Raw genomic sequence first — 19,551 nt, forward strand, 5'->3', positions numbered from 1 at the left:
AGCCTAGATATCAAAGGGCTTCCTTCTCACTGCAGCCCTGTGAAGTAACATGGATATTGTCTTATCCACCCAGTGTTTTGGCAAGCAACAAAGGCTTATTGATAAACCAGTGCTTGAGTGCCAGAATTACTCTACTTCCTATGTAAGAACTGCCCTCCTGTGAGGTGCGAATCAGATTTTTTGGACCTGCCATCTAGTGGCCACTGCAGTAACAAGGCAATGGTATAACATTTTTGTCTTCATTTGAAAACTGGAGTTTAAATGTGGCTCATCTGTGGATAAGTACGGAGTCCCCTCCTCGTCCCTTACACACACAGCCATTCTCACAGAGCAACTTCAATCAGAACATTTGTTACACTCACAGGAAAAACAGGGTTTTCATACAAAATGGTACACTTCCCACCTAGAATTTTTAAAAAAGAAGGAGAAGGAGGAGAAGGAAAAGAAAGAAAGTCTTCCGTTATTGAGGAGAGATCTGGAGTGGTGAAGAGAAGGGGAGGGAGAGGAGGGGAGCGGGAAAGCAGGCATGTATTCTGTCAAGTAGTTCTACTTGTGAGACTAATTCTTACAAACTGTGCACCCAGCAGAGTAAACCTCTTATTTTGCTGCTTTTGCTCCGATCCCCCACATAGCTGTAATGTTCTAGTTGTTTTTCCCTGTCCTAAAAACCACATAGGCATGTGATATGATACATAATGTTGGCAAAGGAACAATTTACAAATGACTTAAGTAGGTAATTATTTATTAGAATATAGGCCGATAGAAGTCTGTGTTACCGTAGCAAAACCTGGCAAAAGGTTAGTCTTGTTTCAGTGTTTCTATTATAATCCCTGGTTATTAGTTTTCCTTTTTCCAGCGTCTTATGCCTGGAATGTAAAAAAGCACAATGGGCTATTATTATTATTTATTATTTGTTAAAGAAACATGAATATACAGAGCAGAGGCCAGTTTGTGAACTATGCCAGACAGTCCCCAGCCCCAAAGACCTCACGATACAACTCTTAAGCAGGTCCTGAAAAATGCAAGACAGAATGAAAGCAGATGGATGAATGATACTTATTCAATATCTTAAATATAGAACTCAGTGGTACAGGTGCATCTTCAGATGTTATTTGAAAGAAGAGACAGAATATCTTGGCATTGTGTCACTTATTCGTAAATATTATAAATTTTATATTATTTGAGAAGTTATTCTAAATATACTGGGTGGTTTGAAAGAAGGTGTGAAAACCGATTCCTTCAAATGAGACAAAGGGCAAATCGAGTGAGAAGCAGGGACTGAACACAGTTAGAGAAAGTAGAGAAGGACCAGGCCAACGATGGAGCCAAGGAAAAATAAATCCCAAGGGGATACATAAAGTTTGATGAAAAAGAACTGCAATGATTTCTTTTTAAAGAAAGATTCAAATCAACCAAGAAGAAAGATGATCTTGGCAGCTATGTCCTGAACGTACTAAAATTGCCAAGAATCTCCAGGAACAATAATGGCAAAGACAATGATTTAGTTATGGAAATTGCAATGCAAGGGTGTAGAACTCTGCATGGTGGACAGAGGGCATGGTCCTGAAGACAATATCGGTACAGCAAGAAGATTAGTAAGATTTAGCAAAAAGCAGAATGAAAGGTGGGAAAGGAGTCAAGTTTGTCAGATTGTTGAAGATAGAAGTCAATGAAACTATCCAATGAAGCCGTGGTATTTTTTGGAACATTCATTATCTGTCCTATGTTATGTTAATTCTTACAGAGTGTACCATAGATGTAAGTCAAGATCCCTGAGCCAAAAATAAACCTGTGTTCAAAGTGAAAAGATAAGATTAACACCCCTTAAACAGTTACAAAAAATAAAGCAGCTGACATTATTAGGCATAGCAGGATTTTCGGGAAGGGAGAAATCAGCAGGTCTCAGAGTAATCATGGAAAAGCCATCCAGGAGATGAGACCCAAGCTGAGCCTTGAAGAATTGGTGTGTGGGGGGCTGACATTAAAAGCAGGGGAGAAATATGATGAAATCATCAGGATAGAAATTAACAGGATGTTTGGAGGGAGCAGTATAATACCCTTAACTGCTGAAATGGTTGGTTTGAGCAGGAGGGGAAGTAGAAAGAGGTAGTAAGTAAAGTAAGGCCAGTGTGTGAACCTGAGAAAATTAGGATTCATCAGCATGTGACAGGGGTCCATTCATTAATTCATTCTAGAAATATTTATTGAGGGGGATATTATATTTCAAACACAAAACAGTCAAGGCTTTTCCCCCTTCCAGAACTTATATTCTAATGAGGGAAAATAGAACCTCCCTCCAACAAAAAACAAACAAATAAATGAACAAGATAATTTCTGATGATGATTAATACCATAAAGAACATTAAACTGAGTTGTAGAAAAAAGAGTGATTGGCAAGAGTAGTTATGGCCCAAAATGGGGAGAAAGTAGAGTAAATATTTGAAAGTGGAAATTCTTCAGACTTGGAAGTAATTCAGATAGAAAGAACAAAGGGAAGTCACGGGTTGTTTATAGCTAGCTAGTCTGGGAAATTAAAAGTTTGCTAATGCCAGTCATATAAGCTGGGAAGATGGAAAGTGAGAGAGGGGAAAAGCTGGGGAGTGGGTAGGAAAGCTCACTGTCCCCATACCCCTTCTCATTGGAGTGATCGACTATACCTCTGGTTGCCACCTCCAGTTTCTTGAGGATTTTAGCCACTGGCTCACTAACGCTCTTTTCATTTCTACCTCATCACAATTCTCGGTCATTTCAGTGTCTAAATATATAACCCTTCCAATACTTTGCCTCTCAATTCCTTAATTCTCTCATGATCTGTCCTCTACCCTACCATAGCTACTCACTCCCATGGTTTTACTTTTGACCTTTTATTTACTAATAATTACAAATTTTCCATAACCTCAATTTCAAGCATCCCACTCTCCAACCCAATCCCACTGTTCCCTCTATTACAACAATCCCTGAAGCCTACTAGGGCCTCCAATACATTGATTCTACCCATAGCCCCTCATATTTCCCCTTCCTTATGTAGCCTAGATTCCATGGACGATGATTTTAATCATTTCTTTGCATACACCCTTAACTCCCTCAATCTTCTCTTGCTTCACTGTCCTCTCAACTGGCAAATCTCAACTACACCGATCATATGCAACTCCCCATCTATTCCAGGCCTGTATGCCAGCTGAGTGAGGCTGGAGAAAAGCACACAGGTAAACTGATGACTCTCACTTTAAACTCATGATCACTCAGAGAAGCTCTTAGTGCTGCCATGTAATTACATGACACTTCCCTGTCCATTCACTTTCCCATGCCACTACGAGAATATTTCTCATCTTTCCCTCTCTCAAACTTCCAACACCTCCTTCCCCGTCCTTACTCTCAACTTAGGACCCTCTTTCCTACTTCACTGAGAAAATAGAAGCAATGAAAAAAGAACTTGCACAAACACTCACTCCCCATCACACCTACGCTCCCATCTGCATCTGTATCCACATATTCTGCTTTCTCTCGTGTAACTGTGGATAAACTCTGCCTGCTCCTGTTCAACCTACCCCTCAGTGTGCATTAGACCCCGCGCCTCTCACTCACTCATCCACCGTGCTCCTGAAAAATCTCCCCTTTCTCTTCCTTGATCAATTTTCCCTATCTACCAAATCTTTCCTATCAGCACACAAGAATGTTGTCATTTCTCTCGCCCTAAAAAATACTTTCTTATGATCCCACACTCCCTGTAACTACTGTCCCATTTCTTTGATTCCCATTATAGCAAAACTTCTCAAGAAATGTCATGGTACTCACTATAAACACTCTCCAATAATCCTATTCTCTAATTCTTTCTTGATCCCTCTCTAATTAGCTTTGCACCCACCAACGTGGTAAAGCAGTTCACACTGTTGGTGACTTCCATGTTGCCAAATCCATCAAGCAATTTGCAGTCTTTCCTGATCTCTCAGCATTGCTTACATGGCTTGTTATTCTTTCTCCATTAAAACCTGTTCTTCCCTTAGCTTTCAGTCCCCCACACTCACCTGATTTCTTTCCTACCTCACAGGCCATTTCTTCTCACTCTTCTTGGCTGATACATTCTCATTTCCCAACATGTAAACACTGGAGCGTCCTATGGCTCAGTCCTTGAACCTCTTTTTTAATCTCTGTTCACTTCCTTAATATTCATACCTAAGCTTACGGTTCAAGTTTGTATCTCTAGTCCAGGCCTTTACCCTAGGCTAGAATATGTGAATTCTAGGCTCACATATTTAACTGCCTACTCAAAATCTCCACTGGAAGTCTAATGAGAACCACAAACGTGACATCCCCACATGGAATTCCTTGTTTTACCTGACAAATAGGCATTCTTCCCCACCTCTGTAGTAAATAGCATCTCCATCTTTAGAGTTGTTCAAGTCAAAATTTTATTTCCCTCCCAGCCCTTTATCTCACAAATCCAACCTATCAACAAATTCTGCAGTTCTACCTTCAAAATACATCCAGAATCTTACCACTTCTCATCCTCACCACCATGCTATCCTGACTCAAGCGACTATCATCTCTTACCTGGATTATTGCAATAGCCTCCTATCTGTATCTTTTCTGTTTCTGGACTTGCCACATACAGTCTATTCTCAAAATGGTAGCCAGGGTGATTCTTTGTAATGCATGTAAAGTAATTTAAGTCAGACCACGTCTCTCCTCTGCTCAGAATTTTCTAATGGCTCCCCATCTACCCAGAGGAAAAACCAAAGCCTTTAGAGTAGTCCACAAGGCCCTAAACGTTCAGTTTCCTCAGTTAATTCTGTGTCCTCATTTAGCGCTTGATCCCTCACTCACTCCTCTCAAGTTTCATTGACCTCCTTGCTTTCCTCACCTACCATACATGATTTCACCTCGGGGCCTTTGCACTTGCTTTTCTCACCGCCTGCAGTGCTTTCCCCAGATAAGTCTTGTTTGCTCACTGTCTTCCGGTCTTTGCTCAATTTTCACTTCTAAGTAAGACCTTTCATAACAACCATATTTAAAATTGTACCCCCTTCCTTTGCTTCATTTTTCTTCATAGCAATTATTCCCTTCGGATAAATATTTTATTTACATATTTATTTCACCTTGTCATAGAATATAAGCCCCATGATTGCAGGGGTTTGTATCTTGGTGGGGTTTTTTTTGGTCTGTTTTACATTCTAAGAAATCCCCAGTGTCTAGAATAGTGCCTGGTATATAAAGGGTGTTAAGGAAATACTTGCTGGATGAATTGAAGAAAAAAATGAGTGCTTCTTTCTCTGAGTTTACAGATGTTTTTATTAGATGCAAAACTTAAAATTGTATCATTGGCCCGTGATTCTCCATGGCAAAATTTTCATTCTTCAAAATTAATTTTGAAAGTAAGAGCACTTTGTGCAGGTTTATCCAGAATATTAGATAGGCCACTATTTCTGTTTAGTACCCAAAGCAGCAACATCTAAAGCATTTTTTTTCTCATTTGTTAAATGCTTATCAGGGAATATGGCTGTGCTAGACACAGGTAATGACATGTGCAAAGGCTCAGAAATGTAAGAGAACATAGTACAACGGACTGTTACCATATTACAAGTGACAGGTAATGGAGGCCTAAGCTAATGTGGTGCAGTGGGAGCAAGAGACCTAGAAGTGTGAGAAACATCATCAAGTAAAAGGTCACCAGAGTCAAGAAACCTGATTGATGGAGAAAACAAAATGCTGTCTACCTTTGTCAGGCTATAAAGTGGAAAGTGATTATAAAAGAACTGGATAAGAGTGGAACTTGAACACAGAGGACATGAGTTGTAAAATTCCCTTTGTAGGATGTTGACTTAGAACCCCTCATCATCATAGTCACTATAAGAATATTTGGTGTGTTCATTGGTGACCCTAAAGAATCATTCTGGAAGGTGCTCCCAGATCAGATCCTAACTCTCATTCTTCCCAAAATAGTTGAGGTCCCAACTACTGAAATAGTTTGAGGTCCCAAATTTTCTGCCTAGTAACCTCACCCTTCCTGAAAGCATTTTTTCTTATTTTATTAAAAAATTATTAGATTATTAAATAGAATAATATATGTGTATATAGATAGGTACACACATGCACACACATAATAGTTTAAAACCCAATTAACTGTTAATATTGCTTTCTATGCACAAAAGCCTCCGTTGGTTATTAAAAGAAATTACATTAGAATTACAAATCTGGTGATTATTTGAGGGGTGATGATTCCCAGGTATGGGCCTTGGGCATATGGGTGAATATTGATGCTATTTGCTCACATAGAGAACATAGGAAGGAGAGAAACTATAAAGGAGAAGATAATTGAGCTTTGGACATGTTGTGATATCCAGTTGGAATTGTCAAGTAGGTCATTTGATATAGAGGGCTAGAGGTCAGAATTAATGGCTCAAGATGTAGATTTGAGAACTAATGGCTTGAGATATAGATTTCAGAGATTATTAATATATTGATGATAATTAAAATTTGGAAACAGGGATTTCCAGTGGGCAGTGGATATATTAGGCTGAAGTATGTGTAATAAAACATTACCAGACATAGACCTAGAGGTCAAGGACCTGGACATAATCACTTATCTGACATTTCCTTAGACTGGTTTTCTCCTAAATTCATTCCTACTCGTCCCCTACACCAACCCACATCCTATCTCCAGCCTTCCTTTCTATTTAAAAACATCTACAATTCAACACTTGGACCCTTTACATTGCAGACATGCCTTGATCTCTGTAAAAACACTATACCTCAAAATTGTATGCAGAGAATTAGTATGTACATGAAAGCACACTGTCAGTGCACTTTAAGCTCTCATTATTTTATGAAACTATGGAATGAGCCTATTTGCATTGTGAACAATGTCCCCTAATTTATGTATTTGCTAAGAGTTTTTGTCAGATTTTCTGTGACCAGCGTGTATTCATCTGCTATAACGTCAAACCATTGGGAGGTTTAAGGAGACCCTTGTTAAAAAAAGAGAGGGGACTCATCTTTATTCTTTTTCTTTCCACTTTCAGGGCATGAAACATAGGCACTCAGAACTTAAGTTACTCCTTGCCAGCCAGCCTCTCTGTAAGTCAGCCATCCTCAGGAATGTAACTTTCAATTTTATTTTTCTCTTAGATTTCTTTTTTTTTCCTTGCCTTGAATCACTTAAAAATGTTTTCTTGCCATACCACTTTTGTCACCTCTAGACCTTGGTAGGTTCATTTATTTACTTTTTTTGTTTTAGAATATTTTATATCAGTTCTTTCTCCTCATACTTGAAATTTTCCTGATGGAGGCAGCCTTTGGGGGAAAGTTTATGTTGGTCTTATATTAGTAGTTGTAATCTCTGTGGTCCCGAATTTCTAGAATCTGTGATGGTCAGGGACTTCTCTTTGCTGTGCCTCTTTATTGGCAGTCTCACTTTCTTTCTCTTGTCTTCTCTTTCTCCCTCCAAAAAGCTTCTGCAAAATGTATCTTCCCCACCAATCATAATGTTACACTCTTAGTGTATGCGGTCTCTATGGTAACTAGGACACATGCCACAACACCAAGATTCCTGGAGCAACCATCATTGGCAGGAAATCGGTGCATGTACTCCTCTGGCACCATGGAAGTTTCCCCCACTGAAACTGGAATCAGATACTACTATTTTAATACACAAGGCAAAGAAGGGAGCAGAGGAAATGCTATAAACCCAGTCTCTCTACAGGCACATTATAGGGTTTTGGGGGATTCTTGAAGTTGATCTTATTTATTATAAAGCTAGACTGGTGTGCACACCCTGATCAGACATGGAGAAACTGGTTGAATTAGGGGAGGACATTCTTTTTCTTACAGACACATGACTAGACTCTAAACAAGCTCATTTTATTTAAATTAGGCTATATTCTTAGGTAAGCTCAGGGGAATTACCAATACACTGTAAAAATTATTCCCCACCATTGTAGAGACAGACTTTTTCAAGTGGTTTCTCCAGCAACTGCATATTGACCCAGTGGGGTCAAAAGTCCCAGGGGGGGCAGTTCATGAAGGGAATGAGGATGAAACAAGGTTTCATCCATCTGGTTGCTTCCTCTAGGACTGAACTTCTCCCAAATATATGGAGGACCATACTCCCAAATACAGTAGGACTGAACTTCTCCCAAATATATGGAGGGCCATACTCCCAAGTACAGCCCACTAGTAAAAAGGGCCTAAGGCAGAGTTTTACAGCCTTGGCCCTGTTGAGATTTGGGGAAAGATACATTTTTGTTATGCAGAGCTATCCTGTGCATTGTAGAATGTTTAGCAGCATCTCTGGCCTCTACCCATTAGATACCAGTAGCAATTTCTCCAGTCTTGACACTTAAAAATGTCTCTAGACATTGCCAAATGTCCCCTATGGGAGCAAAAATTGCCCGAGGACCACTGACTTAAAGCAAGATGCGGCTTGGGTAAGGAAAGAGAGCTGGAGAATTCCTTCAGAGGCCCAGGATATTCATTCAGTTAGCCATTCAGCAGGTATTTATTGAGTCCCTACTATCTTCCAGGCACTCTTCTGTGTATTAAGGATATAACTACGAATAGACAAAGGCCTGATCTCACGGCACTTCCCTTCTAGGGGAGGTATGCCATGTGTTCCTGACCAGCTGGATCCCTTTCCCTCCATACAGCTTAACAGCAAATGCTTCAAGCCAACTGAGGGCCAAGAAAAGAAAAACACAAGTTCATATTAAAGACTCTTTTTCAGTTTAGGAACCTCAAAAATGGCTATGATTTAAAAATGAAACTTGGCAAGTGATTAGTTCATATGTTTTAGTTTATAATGTGTTTTAATCATTTTTGGGTGTTTTCAAAACAAATGGTGAGATTAGGGGTATTTTTCCCTTCTATTTTTGGCCTCTTTCCTCTGGAGAGTCCTTCTCTTGTGTTTAGTTTTGGTGTTCTTAGTGTATTTGAAGAATACTTTTAAGTATTTGAAATGTGTGCACGTGGATGAAAGGAAATGAGGAAGAAGAAACATAAGACTTTGTGATCCCTGCTCAAACAAAGACCCATACGCCAGCCCCAAAGCCAGTACTGAGGTACCACTTCCTCAGGGAAGCTTCTCACAAAGCTCTCACGGCCAGGTCCCCTAACCCAGGAGTTCTTCTAGCTCTCTTCACACAACCTCATCACAATCGTAATTAAGAAACGGACTATGAACTTAGCCGTTCAGGTGTTTCCCTTTACAATGTAGGCTCCATGGGGGTCAGTACCATGCCTCCTCTGCCCACAGTTCTGCTATCTTCAGCACAGGGGCTGACACACTGGAGGTGCTTAAGAAATACGTGTTGAATGACATTGACTGACTGAGAAAGCCAGCTTTGGGGATGTCCTGCTCAAACAGTTTTCACCTGTGCACTGCCTGTGGATTACCCTACCTCCACACTTGGACTTTATCATGTTGATCTTTATTTTGTAGACTCTGAAGTAATGTGTAAACTCCTAAAACTATTATTAAATCAGAAAGTCTAAAGAACTGCTTAAGGTCATTAACCTTAGGGATATTTCAGGCTTATATGTAGACTGCAGGAATGTAAGGGAAATAACAGGGCATGGTATTTAGGAATATTTTTAAGTCTTAGTACTGCCCTGGGCATTGTTCAAGAGTTAGAGGGTTTACAGAATAAATGCTTGTGATTGTCAATGTGGGGCACAGAGTAAAATTACATAATTTTTTCACTTGTTTTCATGTTTGATGTCTGTTCCCCCCATTAGAATTTAAGTTCCATGAAAGTGGAGAACTTGTCCTATCTATAACTTTATCCTTGGTGCCTAGAATGTTATTTGACCCATAGTAGGTATTCCATAAATATTTGATCAATGAATAAATGGCAGGCATTCAATCAATCCTATGTTGATTAATAGATTAACTGCTTATTAGTATTCAAAAAAATACAGTAACATGATGAAGTTCTTATTCATTCATTCAACAAATATTGTTTGAGCTTTTCATATATACCATGCATCCTCGTATCCTAGAGCAGTGTCTAGCACATAGTAGGTATCAATTCAGGACTTGATGAGTGAATGAGCTACTTAGTATTCCAGCATACTCAAAGATGTTTATTTATTAAATGTGTTAGTTTACTAGGGCTGCCATAACAAAGTGCCACACAACTGGATGGCTTAAGTAACAGAAATTATTGTCTCACAGTTCTAGATGCTAAATACCGAAGATCAAAGTGTCAGTAGGATTGGTTCCTTACAAGGGCTCTGAAGAAGAATCTGTTCCATGCTTCTCTCCTACCTTCTGATGATTCGCTGGCAATCTTGGGTGTTCCTCAGCTTATAGAAGCATAACCCTGATCTCTGCCTTCATTTTCACATGGCAGTCTCCTCATGTGCTTGTCTGTGTCCAAACTTCCCCTTTTAAAAGGATACCCGTCATATTGGATTAGCAGCCCACGCTGTTCCAGGATTGCCTCATCTTTGTTAATCATATCTGCAATGACCCTGTTCTCAAATACAGTCACATTCTGTGGTACTAGGGGCTAGGACTTCAACATATGAATTTGAGGAGGACACGATTCAACCCATAACACTAAAACAGCAGAGATCTTCAGGTAGTAATATTTTTAAAGTTACTTTCTATTTTGAAAACATCAACTTCTCAAAATAGCATCTAGTTTTATAATTCTATGTGGAACTCGATGTGGTGATATTAATAACGTTTACTATATTACACAAAAACGTGTGTGTTTATAGAGAGGAAACATGAAGAAAGTCCCAGAGGCATGAATGTACAGAGTACATTTTGTTAAATGATGTATGACCAGAGAATGGGTTACATGGGGAAGACTGCTAGAGGTTTTGAAGAGATTTTATATGAATTCAAGGCATTCGGATTTTATTTTGTAGACATCAAGGAACCAACACAGAAGTCAAAACCTATTGAACTGTAGAAGGGTACTAAAAGGATGAATTTTATTGTATGTAAATTATTCATCAATGAACCTGACTTTAAAAAGAAAGAAATAAAACAAGAAGGTTGAAGAATAGATCTTAGGAACTAGCAATTCAGAGGTTTTTGGAGACCTTGGCAGTTTAATTGGAAACACAGGTAGAGAAACCAGATTTTATTGTGCTGAGGAATAAATTGGAGTTTAGGAAGCTCGAAAGTGGTTCAAAGGAGGGAAAGATTGGGTCCACACAAGATGGCTTGTTGTTTGTTAGTTTGTTATGGTTGTTATTGTTTGTTTTACATGTGGGCAACTGAAGCATGTTGGCATGCAGTAGGAAAATGGAAAATACAGAAGAAAGAAGGAGTAAGTGATATAGTAAGATCCTGGAGGAGATTATTAGTGCCAGAGAAAAAAGTCTCTCAGATGTTAGGGATGGGTTCTGACAGAGGTAACATGGTGATGGGACTGCCATTTGATGGTTTCTGTCTTCTCTGTGAAAAAAGAGGCAAGGTTAATACAGTAACTGAGAATAAAGAGTAGGAGGTAAGTTACAAGGAGTTAATTACAATGATAAATGGAAACTGGGGATTAAAAAAGGAAACTGACTAGGGAAAGATAAAAGAATTGTAAAGTAGTCCCAGAACCCCAGCTCAAGTTGGAAACCAGGACTCTGGAAGGGCACCAGGCTGTCCAGTTTTTCAATTTTTCCTCAGCATTGCTCAGCAGCCTGGGAGCTGAGGCAAACATACTTGAGTGGGTTCTTCTGGCCTCAAGAACTAGCGAGCTACAATTGAGAGCCATACATGAGGAAACTAATGGTGGATGTCTTAAAATTAACCATGAGGGCCCAGACTGGTAGAGAAGAAATTGGAGATTAATAGCCTAGGAGAAAAGAGAAAAAAAAAAAGAAAATCAAAAAGTCATGGTAAGAAGGCATTTATTTTCTGGAGCCATGTATATCCCAGGAAGGAAGTCTGCCCCTACCACACATACCTTTTGCCACTGGTCACAGAGAAATCACAGAAAGTAGACTGAACACTTTGGAGGACATAGTCTGGACTCAGAAACATAGCCTGGAGGTCAGAGTTTCATTCCCAACTTTGCCAATAACTTAAGACTGCCATCATTACCACCATTATCACAGAAGGCTAATCCTTAGGAAAAGAATATACCTGTGTGTGTAAAAGTGGAAGAAAGAGGAACCTTCCATGGGACAATGGTGAAAATTGACAAGAGGCAAATATTTTTCCTTCTTGCCTCAGATTCCAAAAGCATACTGATGTTTCCCTCAAAGCATGCTCTTTTATCTCTCTTAGTTTAAGATTCTCTGTTTATTCGGTTACAGAATCTCCAGAGCTGGCACCCTACTTTAGATACTCACTCTCCCTTTCTGGGTTTCCTCTTTCTTCTTGCTTCCTCCTGTCCTTGGCCATTGAATGTTGTCATATGTCCCAGCATCTTCCCCCACCCGGTGACCAAATAAAGTATTTCCATAAGCTTTGTATTAGAATTTTTTCCAAGACGACAAGGCTTAAAATGGCGGCGCTTGGTTACAGGATACATTTAGGTACCTCACAGATGACACGGTGCAGCTATCCCTTCATTCCCTATGCAGTCAGATGAACCTGAGCGTCTCTCTGGAATTCATAAGGCACCTCTGCTCCTGCGGGCCCTGCCTCCATATGTCAGGGTGGCAGAGAAGCCACCCATGTTACCCACTGTGAGGTACCATGCTCTGGTTATCCTTTATCTGCTTGACAACACACAGGGTTTAGTAGTTCCCCAAACCCAATCAGAATTCCCAAGCTTCTTCTCTTGGTATTGTCATATATAAGTACAAAAAATAATTTGGGGGAATTTCAATAGACAGCTCTAAATTCCCTTTCTCCTAACAAATATGAATCCTTATACAATTCCATTTTCCCCCGTTTTTTTTCCTGCTCATGATTCTCTTATAGCTCTTTCCAGTGATGCTAAAAACCAGCTGGTCTGGAGATTAATATGACCAGACATACCATGAATTTTTTAAATCTCAAAATTCCCAGTTTCTAGTTCTTGGTCAATCAAATATAGGTTGTATTTTCTTGTGTATATATAAATGTACAGTATATCATCCTGTCTTCTCTAATTTTTTTTTGGTCTCACTATTCCCTAAAATTGTTCCTAAGTGCTTCTTTGTTAGAAAGAGGCAGAGGAAAACCTGAAGAATGGAGGGGGAAGAAGTATGAAGTGATGGAAAGAGAAAGCATACTAGGGAAGAAGGGAAGCCAATGAGGAGATGGAAAAAAATAGTGATTTCCCTTTTCCGTGGTTTCCTCAGAGCACTTGTACGTTTGGTTTTGATATTCCTTTCACCTAATGCCCCAGATGACCTCTCCCTAGCAATGTGCTCTACAAAAAGAATTTATTTCACTGCCAGTGAATATCTCCTATCTACCCAACAAGCCAAAATCTCCTGCCCTAGCAGCTTAACATCCTCTCCAGCCTTCCAAGCCCCTTGCCAGCTGACTCCAGGGACTTGGACCCAGGGCCATTAGTTCCACTTTCCCCTGGCCCATGCTGGCATGGAGAGTGTTAATGGCTGATGTAAGTCTGAAAAGAACTTAGGCAATAATTTGGTTTTACTTTATTAACATCCAAAATATAAACAGGTAAACTACATGTTGAATTCATTAATTCTTCCTCCACTGTTTAAAAAGATGAGAACTGCATTTTTAAAAAAGGGATTGATTGGTGTCATGTACGTATTCATTCACTCCTGTTTACACAAGATAATAAGAATATTAACGTGGAGGCAGAGCAGTGGCACTTATAATTCTATCACCACTGTTTATGTAAGAAGAAAATACCTGAAAAGAAACAGGGAGAGAACATTTGCTTCTCTGTACATACATTAAATTCTTGTATTTTTGTTTATAAGGCATTTGAGGGAGAAGAAGTTTAACAAGTTGAGGAGGAGTTAGTGATCTTTATACCATGTTCACTGCAATTGACCTAAGATAGCTAAGTTTAGAAAAGACAGAAGTATAATGGAGGGGGTACCTCCTTACAAGGAGCAGAGAGACTAGAGACATGTGCTCCATTAAATCCTTCCTGAGATTGAGCTTATTTAAGATTAGGATTCTTTGCTGGGTGCTGAAATGTTCTACCCCAGTGAGTAGTGAGTGTTGTGTCTGGGAGACCATTGACTCATAATTTGTCTGTAGCTCAAGATACGCTTCTCAGGAAATGAAAAGAAAAGACAAAAATGCTGTTTTAAATAAGATTGTAAGGACCCATTTCAAACAAATAGTTCTGGGAAGACATTTATGATATTTTCTTGACTGTTTGAAAAAGAAAAGGTAGTTGGTGGTGAGGTAAGGGTTTCTTATCTAAGTTGACATTAACTGAGTTGATAATATAGGCCACGAAGGGTCAGATTATTGATGAGGGCTTAATGGGTGTCACAGGGCAATTGAAAAGAGTGAATAAGGAACAAGAAGTGTTATAGGTAGGTGGTTATATTTCTGATAACCTACCTAAGTGGGCTAGTAAACTGTTAGTGATAATGGAGACATAAAAACTCTCTAAAGTGTACATTAGAGTAGAGGTCCTTGAGAGCGGGAATGGAGTCCAATTAGCAGAGTAATTAATAGTAAACTCTGAAAAAACTTCTGTTAAATTAATGAATAAATGCATGCCGCCATCTGGACAATGCTTTGCATGTTCTCCCTTATCTAACCAATTCTCAAGGAAAGTTCATACACTTTCTTAGTCTCAGTTACAAACACAGGTGTCTCTCCAATGAGAGAATTAAATTTTCACAAGGGCATAGAGTCACTGATTGTTTTTAATTTATTCATTTCAATCCTCGTTCACATTCCTGTTCTTGTTCCACTTAGGTAACCATATTCTGTTGCAGTTGGACCAATTGTGCATGCAAGTGATGAGAAATGAGATTAGAGAGGTAGTGAGGGATTGGGGCTCGCAGACTATGGTAAGTCCTTTAGAATCCCTTAGCATCAGTGATGGGCAGGAGTCTTTGAAATCATAACAACAATCCTACTATAGGTTGACCAGATGAAGCAGTTCCAGCCAAGGGCTGGAGACACAGACGTAAGAGCTTGATTTGGGCTATAAATCAAATATAAAATTTCCAACCAGTGTAAATAAAAGCACTGTCTCATTTGGACCCTCTTTTTTGCCTATTGAACCAGTAGTTTTACCAACCTAACACTTTCAGTTGGCAGCCATACCTATAAGACGCTTAGGGGGAAGTAGTGAATGTGCTTTAGAACTTTCATAAGGCCTTCAGTTCAAAAACATTGGATTTAAGACACTTCAAACATGAATTTTAAATGTGAGAGGTTTTCCCTTGTACTTACTGACTACTGTGCTAAGAATTACAGAACTCCTGGGCATCAAATAGTGTGTGCATAAATCACTCTGCAAAAGAAAGAGAGGTTGAAAGTTCACACAAGACGTGCATGTTCTATGGCCAAGTCCTACCAAAATGAGCCAATTTGCCACACTTACTTTTGAGAATGAGAGAGGTCTGATAGTTTGCCTAAAATGGGACATTCAGGAGAGGTCATTTTCTTGTCCATTTATGTATAAATCGTTAAAATTTTGAAGCTGTATTCTAGTATAACTGAGGGAAATAGCTCAGAATTTTTCTTATCACATACCAGAGATGACAGACTTAAAATCTGATGGCTCTTTTGATAGCTTCTGAAAGAACTAGAACTTGTCTGGCTCCATTTGTCTGGCCAAGATGTATTTCTATGATTTATCCGTGGAGTTTTTAGCAGAACCTTACACTTACTGTCTAAATTAATGATATTCCCTTCTTTTGCCATAACAAAAATCACGCTACACTATATACATTATGTTAAAGATTTTTTATTTTAGCATGTGGACATATTCTGTAAAAGCTTTTTCAGTTTCATCATGTTGACAAGCTGATTCCATTAAATCACCCACCATCATCATGTTCACTTTTTTCTTTTCTTTTTTGAAAAGTTAGAAAACAGCGATCATCTTAGAGTTTTCAAGACATTCACTTTGGCAAAAATAAATCTGGAAAAATATGAGCCTATTCCTTGAAATGGAAAAAGGATGGGTTGTGTCGTTCTTCTCATTGGCCCTTCTCTTGAAGCTGTTAAAGATGAGGAAGGAGGCTGTGGGTCTCTTTAATTTTTTTCCAGTAAAATGGGATTTTAAAAAATTTTCTGGATATAGCTCAAACTTCTCTACCTCAGTATTTATTATGTATTATTTGTTATTTAAAATAGAAACTTCAGTAAGTTGGATGAATAGCATGAAAGGGTTTCATTCAAGCATTTTTGAGCATTTCTGCACTGCTGGTAAAATGTTATTTGGTGATGTTTTAGGGCCACACTTCTGTTTTGAATTAGAGCAGATATGTCCCAGCTCTCCCACCACCAGGCTTTCCTCACTGAGAAGAAAAAAAAAAATCATCTGATCATGCTACTGCTGGGTCATTTAAAACATTGAGTAGGTGTGTGAAATGAGGGGAAACAAACAAACAAAAAAGCTCAGTATGGGGTTAATTCGCTCTGTAGAGTTGTGGGTGGATCCCTTCCTCAGGACCAACTCATGCAGAGGAACCACCCATGTACAGACTTCTAAAAGTAAAAGAAAGCCACGAACCTTCAGACTCCGTGGCACAAATTGATTGCCTTTGGAGGTGAGAAATACTCACTGCCTTTTGTCAGGGACGAGTGGACCTCACTTGAAATATCTGGGCAGGCCACTGTCAGATCCTGAAAATGAACCTGCGGCTTGAGGAGGGCTCTAGCAAATTGGGCACTTTCTGAAATTTACCTCTGCTGAATCTTTAAATTCATGTCTTGCTCAGTTTCTTTTAATGTGCCTTATTTTCTAGGTCTCATCTTGGAAACAACATAATTTCTTCCTGAAAATATGGGTGAATTCTTTCTATTTTCATAATTGTGTTTCACAGGCTTCCACGGGTTCCCTGCCTGCTGAGATAAGCCCAGCCAGGGTTTGGCCTGAAGGATTCCTCTAGGTTGTTTACAGTCTAATCCTTTCATGAAGTGGAAGGTGAAAGGGCAGACAGGAAACATCCTCAATTCCTAGATCATTAATCGGTGAATACAAGAATTCAGGTGTTTATAAGTAAATTTCACCCACAGGGTTTTCTGAGGCAGAAAGATACTGTGAAAAAGTCTCCTTGAGCACATGCTCCTAAGAGCCAGGAACCAATGGAGATTAACCAGGAGGAAATCACTAACAAAGAACATGTTTGTAAAGTTTCAGAGCAAACCATTTATGTTTTCTTATGTTTCTGCCTAAATTACTCTGACATCAGTAGGAACACTTCACAGAGTGTATAGACAGAAAGTCCCACAATGTATATAACTTCCAAAAGGAAATATGTATATACACACACATATATATGATATATACATGTATATGTATGTATCTTTATCTGCAGTTAAACTATAGGCAATATTGCTTCTTGAGATGCAGAATCAGGTGACGCCCTTGGGCAGTAAAGCTGAACAATCTGTAGAGTGCAGAGCAGAATCCACCTCCACCACCATCACCACACACACAAACACATAATCACCAAATACCTCCTTCATTACCTTGGAAAAACCTGCATTTGGATCTTGTAGAGACAGTTAAGAAAATGACAGTTCCCCTAAGAAGAAGTATTAAAAGCAGTTAAATTAATAACTTTTCAGATAACTGAGAGCAGGTTGGGGTTGAGGAGGATTGAGAGCTGACTGAGTGTGTCCCCAAAGAGGCAGTCCAGGTCACATTTGTTTCTTTTTCTTCAACTGCCTGATGATAGGAATGTGGATGTAGAAATAGGAAGGGATGGAGGGAGGGAGCCAGGAGTAAGCTTTATGAATTCTAACAACAACATTATCAGCTTATTGTACCACAGGCTTTCAAAATTCCAGTTGCTGGTTAGCTTGACACCTTTGCTGTTCAGTTCATTCATTTTTTTTTTTTTTTTAACATCTTTATCGGAGTAAAATTGCTTTACAGTGTTGTGTTAGTTTCTGCTGTATAACAAAGTGAATCAGCTATATGCATATGTATATCCCCATATCCCCTCCCTCTTGCATCTCCCTCCCATCCTCCCTATCCCACCCCTCTAAGTGGTCGAAGCACCAAGCTGATCTCCCTGTGCCATGCAGCTGCTTCCCACTAGCTATCTATTTTACATTTGGTAGTGTATATATGTCATTGCTACTCTCTCACTTCGTCCCAGCTTACCCTTCCCCCTCCCCGTGTCCTCAATTCATTCTTGACATTCGAAACAGCATAAGCAATGGCTACATGTACCAACCATTATCCTAGTTAGGTGGTCAAAGTCAGCTTAATGCTGGCTTTATTTTCTGTACTGATGTTGAACAAAATGTTTCTCTTGAAAGGTCTTAGACGTCTATCCTCCCAGCTCCTGATTACAGCAATAACCAACCTCCAGAAGTCATTAGTGAAGACTAGAATAATATCCTATAAAAAGTCAGCTATGAAGAAATTGGCGTAGTTTATCTCTGATTTGTGTCCTTATGAAAATAATGGTTTGCAAAATAAAACTACATTTCTCTGTCTCAATCTCTTTTTTTAACCAGATCTTTACAAGTTACATGGGGACTGATTTTTTTTCCTAACAAAGGTTGAATAACACTCAAAGGCTTTAGTAGCCAAAGTCCATCTTTAGAAATAGCTTTCTTCTATAATGTACTGCCAATTTCTTATGTGTGTGTATTTTGACCTTCCTGATGCCTCTGCTATGGGCTGCCTGTTGATTGGTACATGTTACTGCTTTGCTTATAAGAGTTGGGCAATAGTTCAGTGATCCAGTCCAAATCTGGGCCATAGATAGAAAGGGCTCATCTTCTATTTAAGAAATGTGGCAAACTGCTTTAAATGAATTTGGTTCAGACAAGGTCATTGGAACTGTTCATCTAATCCTGTGTGCCGTATGTAATGGACACTTCTGCTGAGCTCCAAAGCTGCAAGGTAAATAGATAAGAAAGCCAGTAACTTGCCACCCCTGTTAGAGCTTTCCCTGAGTCTGTCATCAGATTTACATTCTTAGTCATATGGAGCCCATTTTGGCCATTTAAAAGTATTTGTTCACTGGTTCTCTTGATGTCTTTGAAGATAGTCCTGGGAATAATAACAGTGAATTCTTACATTATTTTCTGGTCTTTTTTCTAACTTTAAGAAAAAATTGGATATTGAATTTAAATGCATATTCATAACAGGTTTATGAAATATTCAGCTAAATTTCTTGGACGTGAAAGAATTAATTGTTAGAATGTTTTACTGTAGCTAATCATTATGTTAAAACCATAGTAGATTCAAGTATATTTTTGCTCAATTCTATTTGAGTAATTAATATACACTTGGCAAATTGAATCAATACATAAGCACTATATACACTATTTTGAATTTAGTAACTTACAGACTTTCTGTGTTGCCTTATCCTCGTCTAACCATAAAATGTATTTTACTCAACTGTGTTGTGATTCTGTACAATTTTGGGAGTCAGCATGTTATAGGATTTTGTAGTCATATAGAGCAAAACAAGACTAGAGAAGTATTGAATTCACCCTCCTGACTGGAGGCAGAGCTGTATTTATTCCAT

At 39.0% G+C, this 19,551-nt stretch overlaps 1 protein-coding gene across 23 annotated transcripts in view; it reads left to right on the forward strand.

The window, feature by feature from the left end:
* Positions 1–19,551, forward strand: part of ZBTB20 (zinc finger and BTB domain containing 20) — a 784,241-nt gene that overhangs the window by 590,565 nt on the left and 174,125 nt on the right. Inside the window, exon 8 of one of the 23 annotated variants that reach the window (XM_059921074.1) lies at positions 7,020–7,074. The exons of 21 other annotated variants lie outside the window; for them this stretch is intronic. The gene's annotated coding sequence lies outside the window, so the exon portion shown is untranslated. Of the gene's footprint in view, positions 1–7,019; positions 7,075–18,840; positions 18,921–19,551 lie in introns of those variants that run through there. One more of the 23 variants, XM_059921092.1, reaches the window with a different exon arrangement.

The sequence above is a fragment of the Balaenoptera ricei genome, chromosome 4 (assembly GCF_028023285.1).
Source record: "Balaenoptera ricei isolate mBalRic1 chromosome 4, mBalRic1.hap2, whole genome shotgun sequence".
In the NCBI taxonomy this organism is placed as follows: Eukaryota; Metazoa; Chordata; class Mammalia; order Artiodactyla; family Balaenopteridae; genus Balaenoptera; species Balaenoptera ricei.